This window comes from Myotis daubentonii, chromosome 15, assembly GCF_963259705.1.
Source record: "Myotis daubentonii chromosome 15, mMyoDau2.1, whole genome shotgun sequence".
NCBI classification, from domain to species: Eukaryota; Metazoa; Chordata; class Mammalia; order Chiroptera; family Vespertilionidae; genus Myotis; species Myotis daubentonii.
The window spans coordinates 38,065,065-38,081,096 of NC_081854.1; the positions used below are offsets into that span (position 1 = coordinate 38,065,065).

General features: G+C 42.0%; 1 protein-coding gene and 1 pseudogene across 1 annotated transcript in view; one reads left to right on the forward strand and one right to left on the reverse strand.

The window, feature by feature from the left end:
* WWOX (WW domain containing oxidoreductase) overlaps nucleotides 1–16,032 on the reverse strand; it is a 930,802-nt gene that overhangs the window by 521,356 nt on the left and 393,414 nt on the right. The gene's annotated exons all lie outside the window — the stretch shown is intronic.
* Nucleotides 8,682–14,007, forward strand: LOC132217195 (ATP-dependent RNA helicase DDX54-like; annotated as a pseudogene).

The window sequence follows — 16,032 nt, forward strand, 5'->3', positions numbered from 1 at the left end:
GATATTAAAATTCTTACTTGGTCTCCTTGAACAAGTTACTTAATCTTTCTGAGTCACCATTTTCTCATTTCTAAAATGGAAATAACAAGTTAGTTGCAACGTAGTTAAGGAGTTAAATGAGATAATGAGTAAAACAGCATCTAATATTGCAACTGGTAGATAGTAAAAATGGCAAATAATTGTACAGGAAAAACTCACTGTTTTTCCTTTACTCTCACACTCATAATAGTTCTGACACCAGATATGAGGAAGGTATTTCCCACTCCGACATAAGCAGTGGGTGTCCTAAAACTCAACTCACTGCTGACACTAGCCAGAGTTAGTGCAGACCTCATAGGTTAAGGGCTCATTCCTACAGCAGTGAGGCATCTGTGGAATGCCACACTACAGAGGCCAATCTCCAGTAGTGGGACCCCAGGTCACCCCAACTTCTGACATGGCTACAAATCCAAGGTCCCCATGACTTTCTCCTTGGGTTCAGCGATTTGCTAGAGTGGCTCATATAACCAAGGAAAACAGTTCCCTTACTCTTGCCTATTTATCACAAAGGCTATTTCAAAAGAAACAAATTAATAGCCAGATGAAGGGAGACAAAGGGTCAGTTCCAGAAGGGTTCGGAGCATAGGAGCTTCTGTCCCTGCAGACTGTAGGTGTGTCACACTTTGTGAAGGCTTCATAGGTATGATGGATTATTAACTTAATCTCCAGCCCCTTTCCCCTCCTGGGAAGATCAGAAGATTTTATTCCTGCTTGGTCTCTCTGGTGATCAGCCCCTACCCAGGAGCCCACCTTCAGTTACCACATTAGAACAAAAGATGCTCCTCTCACCCAGGAAATTCCATGGTTTTAGGAGCTCTGTGTCAAGATCCAGGGTCAAGAACCAAATATTAGCAGGAGCCAGGGGCAGAGGCATATATGTATATCATTATCTCATAAAAGTGTTCAAATAGAAAATAAAATTAAAACTATCAAAAAATTTAATTTTAACATTTCATTTTACAAATAAGGAAACTGAGGCCTAGAGACTCTAATCTTGGCCCAAATCACTTCAGAAATTATTTTATAGGTGGGCCTGGAATCAAACCTCTTGAGAGTGAGGGAGATTGGCAGTGTGGATGGGAGCACAAGACTATACAAGATTCCAAAAGGTGAGCCATAATGTGGCACCAACAGGATCAGAGCAGGCTGTACCATAACTGGCAGTCTATACCTGTCTGGGAGTTACTGGGGAAGGGAGATGAGCTAGGCAGGAAAAGGGCCTGTGGTGTGACGTGATTTTGAAGAGGGTGATAGTTAAGTCAAGGAGTTGTGGTAGGACCACCATGGCAAAGAAAAGAAAAGAAAAATGCAGAAAACATGGGGACTGGGGAGCCTGGGGCTTGTCTGACTTAATGCCAAGCACTCCTGGTCAGCAAAGACCAGCTAAGGGCCATCAGTGGATGCAGCTTTGGGAAGTTGATCAAACACTTTACAAGTAAACCCCATAACTAAGAGGCTGGTCTACAAAGAGACAGAGTGCTAAGGAATTCCCACTTTCTTGGCCGACAGTTGTGGCAATGGTCTCCATTCAGCTTAGGATCCTACCACAGAAAGAACAGCTGCCAAGGCCTGGTCTCTGCTTGGCCCTAAATAGATCAACATTTGGCCTGAGCTTGCAGATGACTTTTATGGGCCACACCATTTAAGCTGTCCCTGTGGTCAGAAATAGCCCGGGGGTGGTCAGAACCACAACATTATAAATCTGATGCTATAATTAGTTCCCAGGGACATGACTGAAGAATGTCTTTTTTGGTTCAGGTTTTGAGTAATAGATCCATAACTGTCTTTGAACAGGTCTCAGCAGAATCCGGGAATAGGCCAAGTGGTCATCTCAGCCTTCCTCCATCACCACCATCTGGCCCTTAGGCACCTCAGCTGTTGGAGAGACTTACTTTGTGCCTTGCCTGAGGCAGGAGGAAAACTCTCTTGGAGAATGGAAAATTCTCTCAAATAGTTTCTTTTGAGGTATAGCTTGCATGCACTGAAAGGCACAAATATTAAGTGTACCGTTTGATGAACTTTTACATGTGTACACATCCATGGACTGTCACTAGATCAATACATGAAACACTGCCCAGCATGCCGGAAGGCACCCCCTTTGGCCCTTCAAGATCACCGCCCCACAGACAGGTACAGGCTTTTTGACTTCTCTCACAGGGAGAAGTCTGGGCTGCTTTTGACCTTTAAATGGAATCATACTGTGGACTCTTTTCAAGTGTTTGGCCTCTTTCAATCAACAGTAAGCCTCACTCTCAGACTTTATAACATATATTTAAATAGCACCTCTGGCCCTGACTGGTTTGGCTCAGTGGATAGAGTGTCGGCCTGCGGACTAAAGGGTCCCAGGTTTGATTCCGGTCAAGGGCATGTACCTGGTTGTGGGCACATCCCCAGTGTGGGGGGTGGTGCAGGAAGCAAGCTGCTCGATGTTTCTCTCTCATCGATGTTTCTAACTATCCCTCTCCCTTCCTCTCTGTAAAAAATCAATAAAATATATTAAAATAAATAAATAAATAAATAAATAAATAAATAGCACCTCTGTTCGCTTGTCTTGGGCTCCATTATGGGCTGGGTTCAGAGCAATCCTCATGTTTAATCCTCACTGCAAACTCGGCAGATGGGAACTATTATTCCAATTTTCCTGATGAGGAAATGTGAGCATAGAGAAATTAAGGGACTGGGTGCAAAACCCCAGGCTGGAAATTAGCATATTGGGATAAATGAGATCAAGTGTTTAGATACCAAAATCCATATTCTCTCCTCTTGGCCAATTTGGTTTTGACTCTTAACTCTGGGATTGGGAATAATTCATGTAAAGTTCTTCTTGCAGTGCCTGACACGTTGTATGTGGCAACAAATATTAGCCATGGCGATGATGAAGATAAAGGGGATAATGATGATTATGTTGCACCTTGTATTAATGTTGGGGAAGCAGAAAGGAACAAGACATATAATAAACACATAAACAGCTCTATAATGATGTATCCTGACTCTGAAGGGGAGAGATGGGTTGATTTGAGCCATGGTGCATGGTGAGGCTTAGACATGTCTGAAATGACATTTTTCTTCTTGAACTGTTGGAGAACAAGGCTGGAGACCTTCAGCAATGTCACATAGCAGTTATTGAAGATGCCTAAGATATTCTCCCAAATAGGTATGCAACACTAACCAGCTTTGCTCTAATAAAGCTCTTCACCTGAGAGGCTCAATTACACCTGCAGTGGGCTCTTCAGAAAGAGCATTTAAAAGGCAGCTTCGCCCTTGACTCTTGAGTCTGCATGTCAGAAGCACTTAACTCAAACACTTTGGATTACCAACAGCAATCAAGGCATCTGCTCCTGGGCCAGACCACCCCTGCGTGGTGCTCTGACACTGAAGGCACTTGTAATATCATTATATTATCATTGAGTCCATTGCCGCTTGAGAAGATGATCTTGGGGTCCTGATATTTCCAGGCCTCCTTTGAAGGAATCTCTGCCAAGTACCTCTTCCCACCAAACCTGCAATCTATATTCCATTGTATGACCTGAGATTCTGCTTCAGAAAAAATACACACACACACACAAAACTCCACTTAATGGGTTCATTGTGATTCTACCTTCCTTTGAAGACACTAGAAGGGCATCCCTTCTTACAATGGCTTGGCTAGGTTCTGTTGTGGGTGCACAAAGCACATGGGAATCTTGTAAAAATTACTCCTGTGTACTGATATTTTCTTTGGCGCTGCCTCAGTAGGATTAAGAGAGCCAGTGTGGATCCAGCACCATCTTGGCCTCATTCGTTTGGTTGAACCATGGGTGCTTTAGATCAGGTTATTACAGAACGTACATCTTTAAACACTTCACATTACAAGATGCCCCCACTAAGAGGCTTGCAAGGACAAAAACTTCAAAGGACAAAGATTCCCATTTTCTTCAAGAACTCTGCTCAGGGAGGAAAAGGAAGAAATTTGCCAGCACTATAGGAATTCCTGTTTGTCTTGTTTAAAGTTGCAAGTGAGTAAGTTAAATATGTACTGGATGGCATGAACTGAACTTCCACTCAAGAATGTGAAATGTCAACAGCCAAGTTCTTCTTTTCACTATCTCCATGTCCTCAGCAGTAGCAGAGCTCCAATGCACAGTAGGGTCCCATTCAACATCAATGGAATGCTCTCTCATAACTGACCTGCCAAGTAATAGGTTACCAGGACATTTTGCAGCAAGAAAAGAGATAAGGATCCTTGGGTGGAAGTAGCTGGGAGCCACAGTTTAGCTCAATTTGGTGAAGTTCTTTCTAATAATTATAACTTCGCATAGTAACAAATTTACTATTACGTAGGGCTCATTAGTCATCTGATGGAAATGACGTATCAGGCTAATGTTAGATTAATCAACAACCAATGAACTGAAGACATTTGGTGAAGTTGTCATTGGTCATAAGGAATCAGAAATGGAAGGACTGCATCTAGTTTTTCATAAAACTAAATGTACCGAAATTTCTAAGCTGTCCTTACACACCAAAAGACAACACTGGCAAGACAATCAGTATCAGCTCATGAAAAACAAGACTTTTTGGCAAAATAAATGACAAAGGTAAGTAAACACTGATACTTCCTATATATAAGAAATGCGTTGATGCCACAGTTCACCTATATTAATATAATTAACTTTTTTTTTTAAATCTATACCCAACAGTCACCACAGATGACAAGTATAACCTAACCCAATGGCAATTGCTAGGAAGAATATAGATCTTACATTATTTTTACCTTCACCTGACATACTTTAGCCGTATATTGACCACTTAGGAACATTCTTCTGGCCATAAACCCAATCAATAATTCACTGGTGCAGAACATATAACTACATTTTCTGCTCATAGAAACCCATTGATAATGAGTGCTGATTATAGAGCAGAGAAACCAAAGGTGTTCAGGCGCAGAGCGCTCCCTCTCAGAGGACTAACCTGAAAATGATCCTTGTATTGCCTACAAATGAAATATTTAAAACAATGTTTTGATGCCCTGAGTTATACCTGACATATTTGTCGATTTTCACAGACGCTGGAGTGATTAGATTTGGGGGTCAGTTACTTTAAGGTCATCTGAAGACCACACATTTTAATTTCAAATAGAGGATGACAAACCTGATAAGCAAAACTTTATAAAATAAAAGGATATGAAATCAACTTACTCTACTAGTTGGTATGGGGAAAACTTTTGTATTAAGTCCTGTCATCTAAAGGTAGGGAACCTGGTGTTACAAGAGATAATTTTCCTGACAAATAACCTTGATACTTTAAGGCATCTAGAAAATGTATTGTAATAAACTACTGTAAACCATGGGTAGCATTTATTCTCAGCGAGGAGGGGCCAGAAGGCAAGGAGACTTTGGTTTCATGTTTCAAGAAATTAATTTGTAAAGAACATATTCTTAGGCATTCACAATAAATCTAGAAAAAAATCTGTACAATGAATGTGTGTGATGGCAGGAGTAGCAGGCAGGCGGTCACAACTGCAAAGAGTTAAACTATAAAGACAATGAAATGGCCTAGAAGTGCTTTAAAACTCAATTAAAATAAAACCAGTCCCTGTTAGTTTTTCCAATCCAGATTTAAGACTCATTCTGTATTATCTCTGCATATGAAAAAGGGTACAGCAAGTGAATTTTGAATTATCCTAACCCATTTTCTCAGCTATAGAAAATGCTGGCTTCCAGCCCAATGAATACAATAGCCACATGCTCAAGACCCTTAATTATCTAATTAATGCAGTGTCATTTTAGCAATTAGTTCAAATGACCATATGTAACCTTCCTCTTTATAAGATCAAAATTGTAAGTATTTTAAAAATACTTGTGATACCATGCCATTTCCTGCGCATTAAATGTATACAACAGCAGTTAAAAACAGAAAATGACCAAGAAAGCTTTTAAGTAATAAGAATTTTTTTAATTAATTAAATAATAGTTAAAAAAAACACACACACACAAAAAACAACACACAACAAAAAACCAAACTAGCTATAAAATGGGCAACAGCTGATTTTCATAAGATTAAGCTCATAAGATAATTTGACAGATACCCTTTAGATATCTCCTAACTAGACTTGTCTTTGCATGGCCCTTGCTTTCAGTGGGACAGAGAATGCCAGCCACCCCCACACACAGAGCTAGCAAAGAGTTCCCAGGTGCTACTGTGCCTTAAACACTCTGCATTATTTAGAAGATTCCCTCACAAAGTCCTGGAGTTTTAACATTTTGAACTAAAGTTTATGGTTTGGAGTGAAATGGTGATGCTTTCCTTGGATCTCAGGGAGTCTTCAAGGCAGGCTAATTCAAATAAAAGGAAACTTAGTTTTAAAGTACATACTGTTATGGTCCAGGTAAAGGGTTTAGAGATATCATAGCCTTATTTCATTCCTCACAACTACTTCATAAGGTATTTGTTTTCTGAAGAGGTGGGAACTCAAATATTTCTCAGCCTGTTTCTCCATCTGTAGAGAGAGAAGATCTCCCAGGCCCCATCAAATCTCCTATTCCACATGTCACACCTTAGGGAGCCTGAATGGCCTCCTCTTCTAAATTAGAATACCACCTCCACATTCCCATCACTGCATGTTTCTGGAGGCTCTGGTCCCGCACCAGCCTCATTTTCTGCTGCTTCCTACATTATATTAATTTAAGAGCAAACACTGCACTGCTCTGAGGATCCCACAGGCTTCCCTGCCTCCTATCCAGTGGTTCTCAACCTTCCTAATGCCGTGACCCTTTAATACAGTTCCTCATGTTGTGGTGACCCCCAACCATAAAATTATTTTCATTGCTACTTCATAACTGTAATTTTGCTGTTATGAATCGTAATGTAAATATCTGATATGCAGGATGTATTTTCATTGTTACAAATTGAACATAATTAAAGCATAGTGATTAATCACAAAAACAGTATGTAATTATATATGTGTTTTCCGATGATCTTAGGCGACCCCTGTGAAAGGGTCATTCAACCCCCAAAGGGGTCGCGACCCACAGGTTGAGAACCGCTGCTCTTATCCTTCTGTCTGGGAGGTTCCATACTTTGCCTGCCTGGTGACCTCTGTTCACCCTTATCTTAGCCGAGTTTTCACCTCATCCTTGGAGCCTACCCTGCCCCCTTTCTCACTTCTTATTCTATGTACTCCATAACTTTAACATATTTCGGTCACACTGCTGCAATTTATTTAAGTATCTATTTCCTTAGATAAGCTGTGGGTTTCTAAGAACAAAGCAAAACCTGGTCTTTATCCCTAGTGCTTAAAAAAGCAACATCCATAAAGCAGGAGCTTCATAATTATTGCTGAATCATTAAATGGGTTAACAACTCCAGAAAAGAGACACAGAAAGAAAAACAAGACTGAGAATGGGAGAGTAAACACAATGGAGTGACTGACAACATGAAAGAAGAAATAAAGAAAAAAAAAACCCACAAAACTATGTAAAGGGCAGAGAAAAAGTGCAATAGAGGTGTGATGTAACCTTATCATGGTTATTGCTTCTTTTGTGCTCTAGGTTTCTGAAAAGCAAAACATGTCAAAGCTATAATAGCATTAGAAGTGATATTCATTTATGAGGTTGCACCCTCACCATTAAACCAGTTCACAAACAAACATTCTGCAGCAATAATACATGATGCTGGTGTCAGAGACGCAATTCCAAAAGCCACACAGAAAACCAGGCTTTCAGAAAGCCATGAGGTTTCATTCATTTTCATTTACTTGCAATGTTGTTGTATAATATTGATCTTTTTCCAAATGACCCATAGCTGGAAATGAATTTCTTTCACACAGTTCATAACAACTACATATCTATCTATCTATCTATCTATCTATCTATCTATCTATCCATCTTACCTATACATTTGTATTTGAAATATACATACACTTTATCATTGAATGACCAGAGACTAATCCAATGATATAACATTATTTTTAACTATTGAAAAGAAAAAAAAAATCCATCAGTAAGAGCTTACTTTTCTTATGTTGAGGTCAGACAGTAAGTATTTTCTGAAGCTGGTGATCAAAATGATGCATGCCTATAATATTGTAAAATATCTGTAAGAACAAACACTCTGTATTTTTTTCTTTCAAATCTGAACCCACTGACAAATGTTCTTGTGAAAATATCAGAAATCTTTTTTTTTTAATATATTTTATTGATTTTTTACAGAGAGGAAGGGAGAGAGACAGAGAGTTAGAAACATCGATGAGAGAGAAACATCGATCAGCTGCCTCCTGCACATCTCCCACCGGGGACGTGCCCACAGCCCAGGCACATGCCCCTGACCAGAATCGAACCCGGGACCCCTCAGTCCGCAGGCCGACGCTCTATCCACTGAGCCAAACCGGTTTCGGCAAATATCAGAAATCTTGATTGTTTAAAAAAACTATTACTATGAGGGTGTAATTGAGAGCAAAAAACATACATGAATACATTCTATCTAAGTAAGGTCCCAAAACTGAATTACCAATGGCACAAGCCTAAACAAGGTCACCTGTGCATGTGCTAAACTGTAAGTTATGCCATTGACATTCTCTCATAACAGATTCTTCGCAAAGTGGCAGCTTCTACAAGACTGCTATGATGATGTAGTCAGAGAGTGGCAGCACACAGCATTCTAGCATGATGAACTGGGGAATTATCCAAAATGCCTTTGTGAAGGTACAGAAAATGAACACAGGTACAGCCATCCCATTTAAATGATTTAGTAACTGAAGTCCAGAAAGGATAAGTAAATTGTCCAAGGTCACAAAGATGGGAAGTGGAAGAATGTGCAGTTGAACTCTAGCTGGTCTGGCTCCAAAGTGGGGAAGTTCCTTCTTGGTGTATTCAGTGTTGGATGAAAGGGAGCCAGCCAACCGATGAGCCGGGGGTCAGGGCACCCTGACTCATGGTGGCAGAACTGGGACAGTGCTGGAACTTACACGCTGAAGAAGACTAAGTAAGATCTGAACAAGCTTTTACAATCTGAACAAGACATGAAAACATTTATATTTAATTTTATAAAAATATATTTAAATTTAAATGTAATTATATATAAACCATATATATGTAGATAGCTAAATCGATAGATGATGGATGGATGGATAGATAGATAGATAGATAGATAAATAGATAGATAGATAGATAGATAGATAGATAGATAGATAGATAGATAGATATCCAATAAATCCAAAAGACTGAACAGAAAGTCTGCTGAACAAAAATTCACTTTCTAGCCTACCACCTCCTTGGCAGTAACAAAACTCCTCTAGTTGGGCTTGGCTGGAATGTGAATAAAAGTGATGGGTGTGCTAAATCTGAATGTACCCCTTCTGAGGCATTGGAAGCTACCAATTTCCACCATGAGAAGAATGTGCCGTAACTCACCACATTCACCTAACCTCCAAAATGTGAAGTAAGACCAGCATAGGCAACCTGTATACTAATCAGCCCATTTGGGGTGGTTTGTTAATGCAGCAATAGCACAAGGTGGAAATGGGATGGAAAAACCAATGGTCAAATCACAGAAAAATGAGCTGCTAGGAGCATGTGCAGAGAGGTACAGATGGGCAAAGCTTGGAAGGATGAGTAAGAAAGAGTTAATATGCCCACGCCAGCATTTTCATGTGGTTCCTATCCTCATGGCTGACCAGCTTCAGCATGTGCATTTAAAGGGACTGAAATGGAAAGACATTTGCCTGGTGGAGAGTGAAGGGTACTAGGCCCTTTTCAAGCCCAAGGCCTCCAAGCAAAGACAATGTGCAAAAGGAATAAATGGAAATCACATGGTGGCTCTATTCTGAACTGATAGCATGTCTGTTGGGAAAGGAACTTCAATTGTTGGGATGCATTTTGGACAAAAGAAAGAAAACTGGACATTTTGTGAGTTCTGAAAAGTCATGGAAGCATTATTTGTTGCAGAAAAGTCGGTGAAACGTAGAAGGATTCAAATGGGGGCCATTTAAAAGATTCCTCAAGATTATAGCGATTACTTCTTCCCTTTCAAATGCAGAGTATATTGAAGTTTCTTTTAAAAATTCATATAGGAGAATCATTCTACACAGCTGTAAGAGGGAAACTGTCAGACAACATTCCCAATTCAATATTATATTGTGCTTCAAGAAAAGATTTCCATATATTCTAGATTAAAAAAGCCTCATAAATAAATGATAATCCAGTGCATGCTGTGAAAAATGAAAAAAATAATTTTATGTTTGCATTTTACTCCACCGAGTAAAATTTAATCTCTCTTTTAATATAGCATGTTTTATATACAGAGGTAAAAAGATGTAACCTTATGAAAATTGATTTTTTTACATGCTTAAAAATGTCCCTTGCAGTACTTATCTAGGCATTTTCCATCCAAGATTTTCTGGGAGTATATAGAGGCATCGCACTTTGAAAACTTCACTATGTGGGGTTAAAAGTAAAGGAGTTATTGTGATTTTATTTAATGAATTTTTTTCCTTATAGTATTAAAAATAATCAAGACCTGACAGGGTCTTTATCAGTGTGTTGCCTGTTATTCAGGTTATGATTTCAAAATGGCATCATGATCTATAACAGGGGCAAGCACATGGTAGGTGCTCACTAACTATTTGGCAAATGCTCTGCTTAAGGGAAGCGATGGAGACAATCAAAAGCCACGGTCAGAGGCTGATATCACAGGATAGTAGGATGGGGTGAAATCAGACTACCGGGTCTTCTTGAGAAACACTCCTGATTTTCTGAGCATCTCTCAGTGGCTCTATAAAGTATAGGATTGACACCATGCCCTTGGGACATCTGACATTGTGAAGACAAGCCCATCACAGTCTTCTGCCCTCTAAACAAATATGCCCTAACCATCTATATGGCCAGTATTTGAGAGACCCTAATCCTCAAGGGTCTAACTACTCTTATTTGAAAAGAAAACAAGCAAGCAAATAAACAATTCTGAGTACTGCCAGGCCCTCCCCTCCAGGGTGGAACTAATCTCAGGTGACATGTTACCTGAGGAAAACATAGTAGAGTAATATTGCCTGCTGTGACTCTAATTTCTTCAGTACACCAACCTGTCCCATCAGACACATCTACCTAAAATATAATATTTGCCTTGCTTACCTCTGTTCAAAAACAAAGTGAGAACTAGTACTTCCCCAGGTGAAGGATGGGGTGGAGCGTGGTGGAAAAGAGAATGATGTCTGGGGGGAGGACATAGAAGTATCAGAAAGTTCAATTTCTTAAGTTGAGCAATAGGTAGATAGGCAGTCATTCTATTTATCATTATTTGAAGTATACATAGATTACTTATGCGAACTCTTTGTTATGTATGCACATTGCATAATATTGAAAATTTAAAAATGCTCTGGCATCTTAAAACTGAATTAGGTGTCAGATGCTTGGCTCTTTTATTTTTTCTTATGTTTTTCATTCACTTGCTTTTCTTTATAGTTTTAGCACATATCTTTAACTCTTCAAGTAATTTGTTTAGTTCTGCCTATATTTTGAACTTTAAGTTAAATCATATTATGTATAGATTTCTAATTCCACAGTATGTTTCTGAGGTTCTTATATGTTGATTCAGGTCGTGGTAATTCACTTATTTTTACTGCTTTCTAGTATCCTACTGTATGAATATGCTCCCATTTATTCCCCCCTTTAATAAGGATGTCCCTAAAGAGTGTTCAGTTTCTTGGATCCCAAATCTGTTATGACGTTGGACATGGCATTTACCTCTCCAAGCCCTAACTGATACATTAAAAACTATATAATTGACACAATAACACACACACATAGAGTTCCTAACACTAACACTTAGGAGCTGCTGCTGTTCCATTCTCCCTCATTGGGTGTTCAGAAATGTACATTTATCTCCTACTTTGAATACATACCCACTTAGATCCAAAGAAAGGATCAATATTTCACATCAGCAGAGACCTCAATTCTAAATTTAAAAATCACAGGGCACATGAACAAGCCCTCTGGTCAATGCTATCCCTTCAACAGTGCATAATGTTTGCCTGGACAGGGTGCCTTTTCACTTTGGGTCCCTTCTGTCTGGAACACGTTTCCTCTGGCTCTTTTTGCTGCTGGCACCTTCTCATCTCTGGCCATCACTTCTAGAGCACCTTCCTGACCTTCCTCTCTGGCATGGGGACATGTTTGCTTGCTGCCCAACATGTGTCACTAAAGGAATATATTTTATCTAGTCATTTACTAGTTTCTTGCTGGGTGCCCCCACTGGAATGTGAACCCTGTGGGAGAGGCAAGCGCTGGCTTGTCTGGGGGTTCACCTGTGTCCTTAGGGCATCTAGTAGGAAGGTGGTAAATAAGTAATTGTTGCATTAATTCATCTAACACCATGTTTCAGAAAAGATTTCATGGCAAAACTGGAGATGTATATGTGAGTTTATCCTATATAATAAAAGGCTAACATGCAAATCGACCAAACGGCGGAATGACCAGTTGCTATGATGCATACTGTGGTGGCCAGCCCGCGATCCGCCCCAATGGGCCCCCATAACCACCCACGGCCCCACCCCCCAGCCGGCCCCACCTCTGATTGCCACCCCCACCCTGGGCTCAGATGTTGAATGTCTGCCTCCCCACAGCCGCTTGGTCTCCCCGGGACCAAGGCTGCTCCAGCAGGTGAGCTGCGCCCACATCTACAGCGCCCTGGCCCAAACAGCCTGAAAGATCAACCTGGCCAAGTTCACCCACGGCAAGTGTTCCACCCTAATCATGACTGACGGGGTGGCCCCAGGCCTGGACATCCTGCTGCTGGACAATGTCATCAACTTCAGCTTCCCGGCCAAGGACAAGCTCTTCCTGCACCGCGCATGTGGGTCGTATGGCCCAGATTGGCCAAAGTGGCATAGCTTACTCCTTGGTGGCCCCAGATGAAGTTCCCTACCTGCTGGACCTGCATCTGTTCCTGGGCCGTGCCCTTACCCTCACCTGCCCCCACGAGTAACCCTCAGGTGCGGTAAACGTGGATGGCGTGCTGTGCCAGGTGCCACAGAGCATGGTGGACGAAAAGGACTGCGGCCTGCGGAATACCCTAGAGGTGTCTCTGGAGCAGTGTGGCCTGGGCCGCAAGGCTGACAACACCCAGCAGCAGTACATGCGCTTGTGGCTGGCACCCTCACCAGAGTCCATCAAGTGGGCCAAGGAGCTGGACCTCGCGGGGCTGGGCCTGCACCTCCTCTTCAGCTCGAGCTTCTAGGAGGAAGAGCTGCAGTGGCTGAGGCTGGTGGACAGCATCAAGCAGTACCGCTTGTGGGCGACCATCTTTGAGATCAATGCCTCCAGCCAGGACCTGAGCAGCCAGGAGATGCAGGCCAAGCGGCAGAAGGACTGCAAGGCCATTGCCAGCTTCCAGCAGGGCCAGCAGGAGCAGCAGGAGGACCTGGCTGGCCTAGCCCCAAGCTGCCCAGCACAGCAGGTGGAGTAGCCTGGCAAAGAGGAGGAGGCAGAGGAGGCGGCGGGAGAGCATGGAGGATGTCTTCACAGAGGTTGTGGGCTGGAAACGACAGCAGCCAGGACCTGAGCAGGAAGCCAAGAGGTGGAAGGAGGAGTCCTAGCCGCTGTTCCAGGATTTCTATGTCCCTTATTAGCCCAAGGACTTCGACAGTGACAGAGCCTGAGCATTGGTGGGGACAGGGGAGCCTTTGAGTAGCAGATGGTTGGCGCTCTCCTGGGCCTGATGGGGGACAAGGCCCAGAACCTGACCAGGGGCCAGCAGCAGCTCAAGTGGGACCGGAAAAAGAAGGAGTTCATGGGACAGGCAGGACAGAAGGACAAGAAGAAGATCAAGACAGAAAGTGGTCACTATATCAGCAGCTCCTACAAGTGGGACTTCTACCAGAAGCGGAAGCAGAAACAGAAAATCGCCATACGCTCAACACCTGAGTCCCAGTGGACAACCAGCAGTCGGTCCTGTCAGTGGCACTGTTTTGGCCCAATCCGGTCGGGGCATGTACAGTAGGCAAACAATTGATGTGTCTTTCTCACATCCATGTTTCTCTCTCTGTCTCTCGCCTTCCCATCTACTTTAAAAATCAATAAAAAATGTCCTCAGGTGAGGATTAACAAAATAAAAACCAAAATATGCATACATACACACATATACATGAATATTGGGGGGCTGAGGGCAGGGCCTCACAGGTGAACAAATTTTGTGCATTGGGACTCTACACCTATATAATAAAACCCTAATATGCAAATTGACCAAATAGCAGAACGACCGGTCGCTATGATGCACACTGACCACCAGGGGGCAGACACTCAACGCAGGAGCTGCCCCCTGGTGGTCAGTGCACTCCCTCAGGGGGAGCACTGCTCAGCCAGAAATCAGGCTCATGACTGGTGAGCAGAGCTGTGGTGGCAGGAGCCTTTCCTGCCTCCACTATAGGCAGGTGGAAAGGAGCAAGGGGTTCCAGACTGTGAAAGCCCTGGACTGAGAGAGGGATGTCTCACTGCTGGCGCAGGCCCCTGGGGGGGCCCAGACTGCAAGAGAGTGCAGGCCAGGCTGAGGGAACTCCTACCCCCCATCCCCCTCCCCAGTGCATGAATGTTGTGCACTGGGCCTCTAGTATGTAAATAAAACACGTGGGCACCAGATCCCTGACCCAGCTGTCTTCCTTTCCACCTGAGCTTGCCCACACACAGTTCTATGTTAGAAAGGCAAACTGAGACACAGGTCTTTCCTGCATCTCACCTGTTTCCCCTTCATTGTAAGCATCTAATATAAAAGTTATATGAAAAGAAATCAACAAGAGAATGCATTTTCTTTCTCTTTAATCTAACTAATTGTTTTAATCTCACCAATAACCATCCCCTTGCAAGCTCTTAAGGATAGAAACCATCACTTCTCACATTTGAAATTCAAAGAGGAAGTTCAGAGAGCACCACATGAGAAAAGGTATGGCTATTTATGAACAAGGAAGACACTTGGCCAGAAGCAGTGGCTTGTCGATAAGGTCACATCATATTATGAATATGGTTTATCACTAGCTCCCAAAGATACATCCTTTCTTTGGTCAATACGAAAAGGATAAAGACCCTTTTAAATGAAAACATTTCCTAATGAAATTAGTATCGTTACTGAGGAAATGCTAAGTTTCCTGCTCACTGAGAGTTTAATAAAAATGTTATGTCTACTCTATAACTGTGATTAATCAGTGTGGTATTGAGAAGTGCAAAGATCCTTTTTCAACAAGGCAATTTTCAAAATTTGAAAAGGTGTAAATTTCATGCAAATTGCTTCATAATCATATATATACAAAACAGAGCTGACAAAATTGCAGTTAGGAAAGGAATCATTAACATTTACTAGTAAATCCCCTCCCCACCCCACCCCCAATTTTTCCAACTGCACCTTAAAAAGTACACTGCATACAAGAAGTTATGAGCAAGTGAAAAGCATACAGTTCGTGAAGGTCAACACAGTTATAACAATGTTAAACTCAAACGTGGGTGTCCAGTTTGAAGACCAACCTGAAATAGGTTTTATAAAGGAAATACTGCTGTAATGCAATGAAAACGTGCCCACTCGTTTTAATCACAATATAGTGAGACAGTGCAACGCGTTTCTATTTCTGACACTCCTCAGTGGGAAACGGAATGTGTCTGCGGAGGAAATCCACATTCTACTCAAATGATTCCTTTTGAAAAAGTCCCAAGGCCACTTGTAATTTAAAAAAATAGTTTGCAAATCTGAAGGCTCCTTAGACAGATAAAGTGGCTTACATGGTAACCCCCCCTACCTCACCCTGAAAGCTCATCTGGGACATGCTCCCCTCCCCATAACCAAGGAGCTGGAGGCTGACACCAGAGGCCTCCAGCCTCATTGTGCCTGGAGTTCACACAAGCACTTGTCTGGGTAAATCCAAAGCAGGGTGCTCATCTGTTTACATAGCTACGGAGAGGATAATAAGACCTCAGGTGTAAATATGACATGCTAAGATTATCAGACACCTCGACTTATGGCCCTTAAAGCTTGTAAGATGCA